Consider the following 13,526-nt stretch of genomic DNA (forward strand, 5'->3'; position numbering starts at 1 on the left):
GTGTTGAACCCGGACATTCAGAGTGTTCCTTCTCGCAGTGTCTTAGCAGGAAACAAAACCAAGGACACTGGTGACAGGGCCAACCCTGTTACCACCAGATCAGGCCGCTCTGTTGTGCAGCCGCAGCGATACAAAGACTTTGTGACCTCACACAGATGAATAGATCTGTAGCACTAATGGACTTTGGGGGGGGGCATGAATGAAAAAAAAAGGAAAAAAAAGTGAATCACAAATGTTGTGTACATGTGTTCTTGTTCACCTGGTTATCTGCAAGTTGAGGTATTCATTTAAACATTGGTTATGTTAAACTGTGAAGAAAAGCCATAGCACTTTGATACACAGTCATTGATAATGTTCATTTTCATTAGGAGCTATAAGTAACTGATAAATATATGTCATTGTTAATATGAAAAACATTTGGAATGTTGATATTCGTACACTGTTAGTAGCAAAGAGTTTTGTTTGTATTTTATTGTTTGCAGCAATAGACAATTAAAAAATGTATTACAGGTTCTAAAAAAAGAAGAAACTCAGAAAAGAGAAAGGATGTAACAATAGTTCCTATTGTTAGGAACCATTGTTTAGTTCCTTGTTTACACAGGGGTCGTTTATGTTGTTGCACCTGGAATAACGGACCGAGCATGATGCATAACCTTACATGCCGAAGTTATTATTAAAGTTTATAGCACAGTGGGGTTGAAACGAGTTGTAAAGTCTCATTAGTAGAAGGAAACAACACACTTTAACAGTGATGGCATACTATAGCCTGAAGCAGAGTCTCTAAATTCTACCAGCTTTTCCTTGATGTTTTTTGAGGCGTAGGTGGCTTCCCAACTGCTCAGTTAAGCTTCATGCATGGACCGAAGATTAAAGGATCGTTAATATCACCATAGAATCTTCAAGGCACCGATTTAGCGTTACAGGAACTCTCATTTGTCCTGATATAGCTCCCGAAGCCCATTCAGACACTATCGGTCTAGACAAGAGACAAAACATTTTCTCTTTGGCATAATGAACAATTAGGGGGTTCCTTTAGGTGGCCATTCCTTTACACGGACCTTGGCTAGACCCAGACCCGGTGCTAGAGCAAATCAATAGGATGGATGGGCATTTGATTTTCATGAGGGAGTCACAAAAAATCCCCTCGGCAACGGCAAAATAACAAAAGCACCATTACATGTGCACTACCGTACTACACAGGACTAATGTTTTCGTTAATGAAAAGTGTTTTATAATTATATGTTATTATTGCTGTTGTTAATAAAAATAATAATAACAGCCCCCCCCCGCTACCCTGGACAGGAAAAGCAGGTATAAAAAATGAATGAATGAATGAGCATCGTCACCAAAAACAGCAACCTGCAGCAGACACAAGAAAGATGAAAATACAGGTAGGCCCCGGGCTACGAACGCCGGATTTACGAACTCATGTACTAACGAACCGACCTCCGTAAAGCCTGTTTAAAAAAAAATCGAGTTACACACAATGTCTTGTACTAACGAACAGATGGACTATTTTGCGCGGCACGCGACGCTCAAAACACCGCGTGTTAGGCGGCTCGTCGACCCGAGCGAGAACAACGCCACGCCGCTGTCGTCACCATTTTAAATCGGGTCGCGTAAACGTTGTTGTGTGCGTTGTGTTTTCACTTAAACATTTCGTTTGTTTACCCTCGTAATCATGGCTTCAAACGTATATGGGATGCAAGTGATGGTGGTGCATCGAAGAAATGGAGGACCATCACGTCTGAAACGAAAGTGGAAATAAGAGCGTTCAGAGAGAGGTGAAACGCTCTTATACTTATCCGGGGAAGCGGGGAGGCGAGCCCCGAGCGGGCTCCCGTTTCTGGCGTCAAACGGGGTCGCGACCCGCTCAGGGGACAGTGGCAGGTGGGGAGTTTGAAATATAAGAAATGTTTCTTTCATCAAATAAAGTTGAATCAGTTAATCAGGATACAACGTTGGACGTTGATTTTCCTACCTGGATTACTGAGCATGCATAAAGACATTACTTTTTTTATATATATACCTATGCACACATTCTCTGAATTATAAACACTGTACTGGAGTTACATTTATTATTACATTGTGGTGGACACGTATTGGGGATAGAATTCACCCCAGGAACTAAGGGTTAAGTCAGGGTTGCCCTGGCAGGTTAACGCAGGGTTAAGTTATGGTTGTTCAGCCAGTTTTCTGGTTATTCTTGCCGCCTCCGCTCAGTCGAGCTGTGGTTTTGTTGTCTCTCTGATTTACCGTTGATTAAAGAAAGTTGCCTACACGGCTTAAGTGTGAACCTACGGTCTTCTCCGTTCCTTCGGCTCTACACTGGTGACCCCGACGTCGGTTTTCGGATAAGTTTTCTGAAACCACACACATTATGGCTACGAACGCCGTTGCAATTAAACTGCCGGAGTTTTGGGAGTCTTCCGCGGCTACATGGTTCGCGCAGGCTGAGGCACAGTTCGCGCTCAGAGACATAACAGCAGACGAGACCAGGTACTACTACGTAGTGCCAGCGCTGGGGTGCGGTACGGCTTCCAGGATAAGCGGTTTCATAACCAACCCACCGGCCGATGGTAAATACGCCGCACTTAAACATCTCCTTGAAACTTTTGAACTGTCAACAACGGAGAGAGCACGTCGCCTCTTCGCAATTCAGGGCTTGGGAGATGGCAAACCATCGGAGCTAATGAGCAGGATGTTAAATCTGCTGGGTCAAGAAAAGCCATGTTTCCTGTTTATGGAGCTGTTTCTGCGCAACATGCCGCCCCACGTCCAGACTGCGCTCGCTAACTCCACCATCACTGATCCCCGTGAGCTGACAAAGGAGGCTGACCGATTCTTCGTCGCTACACAACGTTCCTCCCATGCCGGGGTGCTGGCTCCTACCTTCACTGGCCCCCCGCCGACATCGCGGGCGTGGCCCGACGGTGGCGCCACAGCGTCAGACCGCTACAAGCCCCCTGGACTCTGTATGTACCACGCTCGATTTGGTGCGAAAGCTAAACGGTGCCGTTCCCCCTGCAACTACAGGCCGACGGGAAACGAGAGAGCCAACACTCAGTAGTGGCCATGAGTGTTGGCGATACGAGCAGGCTACTCTTCATCCTCGACACCATCTCCGGTCGGCGATTTCTCTGTGACACGGGCGCACAGAGAAGCGTGCTCCCTGCTACTGACGTCGACATCATGGGCGGGGAGCGGGGCCCCCAGTTGGCGACGGCTGAAGGCAGCCCTATCCACACCTACGGCGTGCGGTCTGTAGAACTGTGTTTTGGTGGACAACGTTTCACGTGGGAGTTCGTCATGGCCAATGTAACGCTTCCCCTCCTCGGAGCTGATTTTTTGTGCGCTTATGGTTTGCTAGTGGACATTCAGAACAGCCGTCTGGTCGACGCCTTAACCTTCTCCTCCTTCGCATGTACGCGGGGGGAAGCGGCCTATGCAGGTCTATCCAACTCTCTCTCAGAGGCAGACAAGTTCAACCGCCTCCTCGCTGAGTTCCCTGACCTCACCCAGCCTACCTTCTCTGCACCCACCGCTAAGCATGGGGTGGAGCATCACATTGCTATGAAGGGGCCCCCGGTCTACGCCAGAGCCAGGCGTCTCGACCCCGCCAAACTCGCCATTGCCAAGTCTGAGTTCGAGCACCTGGAACGCATGGGGATCATCCGCCGCTCTGACAGCCCGTGGGCGTCCCCACTCCACATCGTCGCTAAGCCTGATGGAGGTTGGCGCCCATGCGGGGACTACCGCCGACTAAATGACGCCACCACGCCCGACCGCTATCCTGTCCCGCATATCCAGGACTTTTCTGCAAACCTGTCTGGCAAACGCGTCTTCTCAAAAGTCGACCTGGTCCGTGGTTTTCATCAAGTTCCCATGCACCCCTCGGACATTCCCAAGAAAGCAGTGACTACCCCATTCGGCCTATTTGAATTCCTGCGAATGCCATTTGGACTCAAAAACGCGGCCCAGTCCTTTCAGCGGCTGATGGATTCAGTGCTCCGTGGCCTTCCTTTCATCTTCGTCTATTTGGACGACATACTCATCGCCAGCGCCTCCGAGGAAGAACACCTGTCCCATCTTCACGCCCTCTTCACACGCCTCAGCTAGCATGGGCTGATCGTCAACCCGGCGAAGTGCCGGTTCGGGCTGACGGCCATGGATTTCCTCGGGCACCGCATCACTGGGGACGGGGCAGTCCCCCTGCCCTCAAAGGTGGAAGCGGTGGCGGCCTTTCCGCGCCCCCAAACAGCTCGTGTGCTCAGGCAGTTCATCGGGATGGTGACATTCTACCACCGCTTCATTCCCCGAGCCGCCTTTATCATCCGGCCACTGTACGAGGCACTGAAAGGCAAGTCCCCCAACCAGGTGGTCGACTGGACAGTAGAGCGGGACCGTGCGTTCACCGAGACTAAAGCTGCGCTCTCCCAGGCTACCCTGCTAGCGCATCCTTCACCTACAGCGCCTATTTCCATAACCACGGATGCATCGGACTATGCTGTTGGTGCGGTTCACGAGCAGTGGGTGGGGGGGGGCTTGGCAGCCTTTGGCCTTTTTCAGTCGCCAGCTTACACCCCGAGAGCGCAAGTATAGTACTTTTGACAGGGAACGCCTCGGTCTCTGGCTCGCCGTCCGGCATTTCCGGTTCCTGCTAGAGGGCCACGAGTTTACTGCGTACGTGGACCACAAGCCCCTCACGTTTGCCATGTCCAAGACGGCCGAGCCATGGTCCGCTCACCAGCAGCGACAACTCCCCTACATTTCGGAATTCACTTCCGACATCCAGCACGTCGCTGGTAAGTCTAACCAGGTAGCTGATTGCCTCTCTAGGGCAGTGATTGGAGCGGTCCACCTAGGCCTGGACTATGCACAGATGGCCGCTGACCAGGCCACAGACCCGAGCATCCTCCGTCTCCGGGGCTCCGCCTGCAGGACGTTCCTTTTAGTGACACAGGTGTCACCCTCCTGTGTGACGTCTCCACAGGACAGCCCAGGCCCATCGTCCCGGACAGCTGGAGACGCCCCGTGTTTGAAGCTGTGCACGGCCTCTCTCATCCAGGCGGTAAGCCATCCATGCGCCTGACCTCTGCTAAGTTTGTGTGGGAGGGACTTAAGAGAGACGTGAAAGCGTGGGCCGACTCATGTGTTGCCTGTCAGCGGGCTAAGATACACCGCCACATTAAGGCGCCCCTGGAATGCTTCGCAGTGCCGGAGAGACGATTTGACCATGTCCACGTCAACCTGGTTGGTCCCCTACCCCCCTCCCATGGGTTCACCTACCTCTTCACTGTGGTGGACAGAACTACGCGCTGGCCTGAAGCTGTTCCCCTGGCATCCACGACGTCTGCTGATGTGGCCCGGGCTTTTATTGGGTCGTGGGTCTCACGTTTCGGTACGCCTTCCGACCTTTCATCTGACTGCAGGCCACAGTTTACCTCAGAGCTATGGAATGCTATGGGTGAGGCTCTGGGCGTCAATCTTCACCGCACTACCGCCTACCACCCTCAGGCGAACGGCCTATGTGAGCGCTTCCACCGGTCCATGAAGGCTGCGCTTTGGGCTACTCTCAAGGACTGCAACTGGGTCAACAAGCTCCCATGGGTCATACTGGGCCTGCGGACCGCCCCGAAGGAAGACCTACAAGCCTCCTCTGCGGAGCTGGTGTACGGCACGCCGCTGCGAGTCCCAGGCGATTTCATGCCCAACGCAACGCGTCCCTGGTCAGCTGTGGACCAACGAGCCTCCTTGCTGGACGGGGTCAGAGCTTTCACACCCGTCCCTACCGCCCAACACGGCGCTCCGGGGTCCCAGGTGCCCCCAGGTCTGCAGTCAGCGGACTACGTGTTCATCCATCACGACGCACACCGCCCCCCTCTGCAACCCCCTTATGACGGCCCCTTCCGCGTCCTGGAACGGGGAACTAAGCACCTGGTGGTGGATTTTGGGGGCACGGCCGAGCATGTTTCAGTGGACCGAGTTAAACCCGCACACCTGGACTTGACGCAGCCGTTGGAGTTAGCCCAACCTCCTCGTCACGGTCGAGGCCCGCGCTGCCTCTTCTGCTCCTCAGGCCAACCTCCACAGGCAGGCGCGGACGGCCTGTCGTCCCCCCGCGCCTGCCTGACTTCGATTACTAGGGCGAATTCTGGGGGGGCTCATGTGGTGGACACGTATTGGGGATAGAATTCACCCCAGGAACTAAGGGTTAAGTCAGGGTTGCCCTGGCAGGTTAACGCAGGGTTAAGTTATGGTTGTTCAGCCAGTTTTTGGTTATTCTTGCCGCCTCCGCTCAGTCGAGCTGTGGTTTTGTTGTCTCTCTGATTTACCGTTGATTAAAGAAAGTTGCCTACACGGCTAAAGTGTGAACCTACGGTCTTCTCCGTTCCTTCGGCTCTACAACATTACATTACCTTACAGTAATTTAGCCGACGCTTTTATCCAAAGCTACTTACAATAAGTGCATTTAACGTAGGAAATCAGGAGAACTACTAGTCATCAGAGGTCGTAAGTGCATCTAAGAGCAAAACCAGTGTTAAAGTAAAAGCGCAAGAAAGATTTTTTTTTTGAGTGAATACAATAAGTGCTGAGAACAAGTAACAGGGTAGTAGTTCTTGAAGAGGTGAGTTTTCAACCTGCGCCAAAAGTCTTCCCAGAAGAGTGGAAGCTGTTATAGCTGGGGGAAAAAAATGGGGGGGGGGGGACTCCGTATTAATGCCTACGGACACTTGGCCATTTCACCTGCAGGAGCTTTTATGACATCCCATTCTAAATCCATAGGCATTAATATGGAGTTTCCCCCCCTTCTTCCCCCCCCCCCAGTTATAACAGCTTCCACTCTTCTTTGAAGACTTTCCACAAGATTTTTGCGTGTGTCTGTAGGAATTTTTGCCCATTCATCCAGAAGAGTATTTGTGAGGTCAGGCATTGATGTTGGACGAGAAGACCTAGCTTGCAATCTCCGTTCTAGTTCATCCCAAAGGTGTTCGATGGGGTTGAGGTCAGGGCTCTGTGTGAGCCAGTCAAGTTCTTCCACACTAAATTCACCCAACCATGTCTTAATGGACCTTGCTTTGTGCACTGGGGCACAGTCATGCTGGAACAGAAAAGGGCTCTCCCCAAACTGTTCCCACAAAGTTGGAAGCATAGAATTATCTAAAATGTCTTGGTATGCTGAAGCCTTAAGATTTCCCTTCGCTGGAATGTTTCACAAATGTTTATAAATGCAGACTGCATGGCTAGCTGGTTGATTTTATACACCTGTGGCAATGGGTCTGAATGAAACACCTGAATTCAATGATTAAGACTGTGTCCCGATGATTTTGTCCCTATAGTGTATGTAAACATGAGAAAGAGGAATGTTGCTGTTAGATGGAACAACAAGGAAAACTTTGTTGAGAAGTGGATACAATACCCCCGCCTTTTTGACATTTCCTCGAAGGAGTACCATGACGGATTCAAAAAAAAAGATATATGTTGGTGAGAAATAGCGGAGGCACTTCAGCAACCTGGTGAGTAGCCGGTTAAACTATACTAGCCGCAACAGTGCCCACAATCATTTTTTTCTTTCTTTTGTTTTTATTTTCGGAACACAAGACCATCAGCATCACACATAGTGTTTCTGTAGCCATGTTTGACGATTTCTTGACCCTCCTCCCTGATAACCTATGAACTCATGCAAGATCGTGAAAGGCAGCATACGATGATTGGTTGGGGTCATACTTGTAGTGTTGTCAGTCTCCCAGCCAAGACACAGCAAGAATTTATGACACTATGACTACTTAATCTGACATGGTGACTATTGTGAAAGACAAAAATATGGTGTAGTCTGATCCCAGCATTACTCTCTCTAAAGCACTGGGTCATTTCTCCACACACCACATCAATACAACCATAAAATAGACTGGTGGGAGGTGGCATGGAGAGTGAGAACATTGATTTGCTGGTTGAGATAGACTTTTTTATATTATTATTATTATTATTATGAAAACCAATTATGTCCATTTTTTTAATGGGCTGGATTGCAAACTTTTTGGTGAAGAGGCAGTCTAGCGTTCTTCTGTTCCTACACTGCTAGCTAATTCTGCCTGCCTACTTAATTCAAAACTCGAGTCAAGTGATGTGATGCTGTGACAGTTCAAAAATTACATCAATCACAAATAGGTTCATAATTGAGGGCGGGGCCTGTGTCAGCAGGCCAGGAATTCAGATGAGTGGGGAGAGCCCAGTCTGGCCTACCTCCAAAGTTCAACTTTGTTAGTAGGAATGAGGGGAAGGTATTTCTGACAGTCATGCTTCCCTTCAGAGACAATGCTTTTTTAACATTTTTTTTTATCAAAACAAAACTACTGAAATTCAGCTACATTCAGTAACTGCTCTTCTCATATTTTTTGTTCCTTTTTGTTCTTTCTTTTTTTTTTGTTGCTGTGATGGACTGTGATGGACCCTGTCCAGGGTGTTTCCAAGGACTGCTGTGATAGGCTTCCAGCATCCCGCGACCCTAACTGGGATAATTGGCTTGTATAATGGATGGATTGGGTGTTTTTTGTTGCCTCTGTGCAACATTTTTTCCTGATTAATAATTATCCACATTGTTGAAAAAAAGATACCAGCATTCCTGTGAAAATTACACATTGCGCTCTTCACCTTTAACTTAGTTCCACATCTTGTTTGCTACATTACCTAATTTGTCTATTAATAGTCATGTGTCCTGCTAGAGCAGGGGTGGGCAATCTTATCCAGGAAGGGCCGGTGTGGGTGAAGGTTTTTGTTCCAATCAAGCAATTACACACCTGTGTCTCCTAATCAAGTTCCTCAGCAAAGGCTCTACTGGTTGATTAGTGGGAACAGGTGTGTAACTGCTTGGATGGAACAAAAACCTGCACCCTCACTGGCCCCTTCTGGATAAGATTGCACACCCCTGTGCTAGAGTGTCCTGAGGGAAGACACTACCCTTCCAACTGTGCACTGTTAATAAGTAACTCTGAAAAACAGCCACAGATAAATGCTCAAAAATGTAAAACTTGGAAAAAAATGGGATAGTTAGAAGCTAAATAAATAAACCCCATGAAAATTGACTGGCAAAGGAAAACCCCTTCCAATGGCATCACCTCTACTTAGAATGTATATCAGAGTTGACTATTGACCTGATCAATTGTAAATGAGACTTCATTAAGCTAACCTGACTATAGGAGATTGCATTTTGACCATTATGCCTTCACACATCATCAACACCCACTTATGTATTCCACATATCATCAATGAAGAAGTGTCAAAGTCACAGTTCATGTTCATACACATACATTGGATATCTAATCATGCACAGGGTGTAACATCCAGATTGTTAACCACCCAGGTGTCCAAAACAACACACACACACACACACACACACACATACACACACACACACACACACACACACACACACACACACACACACGTACGTGTGCTTACACACAAAACAAACACACAGACATAGAAATACTAAATCACTCACATGTCCTCTCAACACACAGCACGGCATTCTCCAGAAATGCGCATCTCTTCTAGACCCACATAAGACAAACATCTTAAATATACCTTAGAAACACCCACCCCACCCACCCCCCACACACACACACACACACTCTCACATCAACATGCTAGTAGTAGAAATGCCAACACTATTATGTATAGACTCATAAAAAGGTTATGGATCTACATACCACAAACCCATTTCAAGTGCACACTCACTCACTGGCTGTGAATAGTTTTTCCTTGGCAGGCATACATTTTAGTTTCAATGTCATCTCATAAAGGTCTCAAAATCAACCCCTCTCACCCAGCCCATACATCCCATCCCCAAACCACCATACTCTCTCTCTCTCTCGCTCTCTTTCTCTCTCTCTCTCTCTCACACACACACACACACACACACACATACACACACACACAAACAAATACACACAAATGCATGCACACACTGATCAAAACACAGGAAAACAAAATTCTCTTACATAGAGACAGACATAGGACACAAATGAACATGGCAACTGACACTGATATTCACGTACACAAACACTCACAAATCCTCTCACACATCCACGGTTGTCCCTTGTTCACAAATCATGTGTAAATTACATTGCCTTTAACACACACACACACACACACACACACACACACACACACACACACACACACACACACACACACACACAAATCGTGATATAACTTAGATAGGTAAGTATACTAAAGTAAGAAATCCATAACCCCCCCCAAAAAAACAAAAAACAGAATACACGTTAAATCTCATGTTTGTATTCTTTTTAGATTCCTTACCCTTACATCACTGCACACAATAATATCATATTGGTGATCTCATAATGTAGATGTTAGCCTCCCCCAGCACTCAGATACACACAAACATAATAAGGCGCACAGATGTACACTTTCATTAGAAGGTATGCCTGACCACAAATCTGTAAAATTGATGTGCGTATGTGTATCCATAAAACATACCTAATCATCATCATCGGCGGTCACTCGGGGTCGAGTATGACTGTCCTCCTTCTTGGTCCTTGTGGGTCTTCATGTGGGCGAAGAGCCTGATCCTGGAGCCGCATATTTAGGTGCAGTGTGGGCAGGGGTGGGCGGTGGTAGTCGTGGGATTGGTTTGGGCCTTTTTGGTGGAAACTCCCTCCTTTCTGCGTCTGCTCTTGTCTTCTGCAGCACGGTAGAGATTGTTATTATATAGTGCAGCTCCTTCCCGGACAAGTTTTCTCCAGGTCGCCCTGTTGGTTGCTGTGTCCTCCCAGGTCTTAGGGTCAATGTGGCATTTTTTGATGTTCGCTTGGATGTTATCCTTATACCTTTTCTTTTGACCACCCGGGGCACGTTGTCCTGTGAGAAGCTGGGAGTATAGGACTTGGTTTGGAAGGCGAGAGTCAGGCATACGGGTGACATGGCCAGTCCATCTGAGCTGGTGTTGGGCGATGGTGGCAGTGATAGCGGGAATGTTAGCCTCCTCCAGGACGCTGGTGTTGGTGCATCTATCTTCCCAGGTGATCTTGAGGATTTTTCGGAGGCACCTCTGATGATGTGCCTCTAGTGCCTTCAGGTGCCTGCTGTATGTGGTCCAGGATTCTGATCCATACAGTAGGGTGGGCAACACTACCGCTCTGTAGACCAGAATTTTTGTCCTGGCCTGGAGGTCGCAGTTTTCAAAGACCCTTTTCCTCAGTCTTGAGAAAACCCCACTGGCACAACTGAGGTGGTGGTGTTGCCTGATACACAGACACACACACTTGATAAAGGAACTCCCATTGAGGTTCAAATCCAATATTATTGAAACCTCTCTACACACACGTTCTTTTGAGCACATCCCGTGCTTCTGTCCCACATGTTTATGTAATGACCACGAATGAGTAGACTCGCTAGCCCTTGCTTAACATGGCGGATCCTTTAGTCGACTGGTTAACGTAGTCGCCCGTAGTGTGGGAGATCTGAGTTCGCGTCCCGGCTGCGGTGGTTCCCGGCTGTCCCCCTGAATTCGTTACATTTATAAGGTAATGTGAATTATTTTTTTCTCCAAAAAATCACAACACCCACACACACAGGTGAACATAAACACTTCAATCCCCCCGACCCAAAGACCATCATCTAAACTTGTTCACAGATAATTCACATACAAAGAATAACACAAATCACACACATTCATAATACACAAACGCACTCTCACACACACACACACACACACACACACACACATTTAAGACATTTATAAAATGATTCCCTGCAAAGATGCACAATTTGATAGTCGCTATCATATCATCCAACAGCAGGGAGTCCGACTAGATTGTTATTTATTTTCCTGCTCGTCTTTTTTTCTCTTTTTTTTTCCCCGGATGATGTATAAGCATCATAAGAATCTGTTTTGGGCTTCTCGTCAGCCTTATAGTGTTTCACATGATTGTAACGATTCTTACCACAGTGTTTTGATGTAGTCTATAAAACAGACATTAGTCGAGGCTCTGGTGTGCAATAAACTGCCTTCCAAACACATAAATATGCAAACACACATGCATATATGAACATACACTGATGGCCCACACTCACACACAGACGCTGAGGCAGGTGTGAAGGTGTGAAATGAAGATATCATGGTGCTGGTGTGATTAGTGTGAACTCACAAGCTAAACATCCCTGCTCACTAATCACCCCAAAGCTGTTAGGCTCTGGGGACCGAGAAAGAGGAGACAGAACAGGTGTGTGTGTGTGTGTGTGCGTGCGTGCGTGTGTGTGTGTGTGTGTGTGTGTGTGTGTGTGTGTGTGTGTGAGATGTGTTTGCATTCATACCTGTGCATATGGAAATGCACTATATATTAACAATAGAAGAAATAGCTGTTTGTGTGTTTGTGTGTGCGTGTGTGTGTGCGCCATTAACAAACTTAACACACTCAGACAAGCTTCCTTTGTAGAGGAAATAAAATCACCATCCTGCAACCTTTCCAATCAAGAGGTTGTAAACAACACAACACACAAACAATGACACACAACCTCACACCAGAGGAACCACCTTAGAAACTCAACTCCCACACATTATTACAAACACATACTCCCAAATGTATGCACACACACACACACACACACACACACACACACACACACACACACACTAATGTGTTTGTAAAATTTGGAGGAGGCAGATATATGGTTAAGGCTGACGCGGCCCTAAGCCATTGCCAGGTGTTTTGCTGTTTATTTAAAATTAGTTTGTTTTCTTTTATTTTGCAAGCGTAGAATTGTTTACCTATTGCCTGTTTGCCTACAGGTGAATCCCTCGCTTTTGCTTTTCTTTTTCTAAAAAAAAAAGGATTTTTTTTTTTTTACAATGCAGTCAGTTAGAGGCAAGGTTTGATGAGACCTGAGGAAAGTCTTTGTGATTCAGGATTTCAGTTAAATTAATTACCCCCAAGCACCTTTGCGAACAGATGGATGGCATAAAACCCTATTGATGCGTCTCTGGGCATATCAATTTTGCGGTGTGTGCCTTCTCCACAAGACTGCCCCACTAAAGGCGAAATGACAAAGACGTGTGCATGTATGTAATTTTTTATTGTAAAGCACTTTGGGCTGCATTTCGGTGCTATACAAATAAAGTTTATTATTATTATTATTATTATTATTATTATTATACAAATTTCCTTTAACTTCATGCCATAATACAACATAATAACCGTGCCCATTCCTTGGGGTTAGGGTTAGAATGAGGTAGAAGTCTATTTGATGGATAGCGCCTTTCTTAGGATATGAATGTTCCAAGTATTATTATTGTTATTATTATTATTATTATTATTATGACTGTGTGTGGGTCTGCTAACAGTATGTGTACATGTGAATATCTGTTATAGTATGCTTTGTCCTGGTAGTGATTCTTACAGTAGGATATATCCTGTTTAAAACAGAGAAACTGTATGCGAGTGCCTTTGTTTTTTGTTTGAGCATGTGAGTGAGTGTGAGTGTGTGTGTGTGTACCTTTGTTT

This window comes from Lampris incognitus, chromosome 2, assembly GCF_029633865.1.
Source record: "Lampris incognitus isolate fLamInc1 chromosome 2, fLamInc1.hap2, whole genome shotgun sequence".
Lineage (NCBI taxonomy): Eukaryota > Metazoa > Chordata > Actinopteri > Lampriformes > Lampridae > Lampris > Lampris incognitus.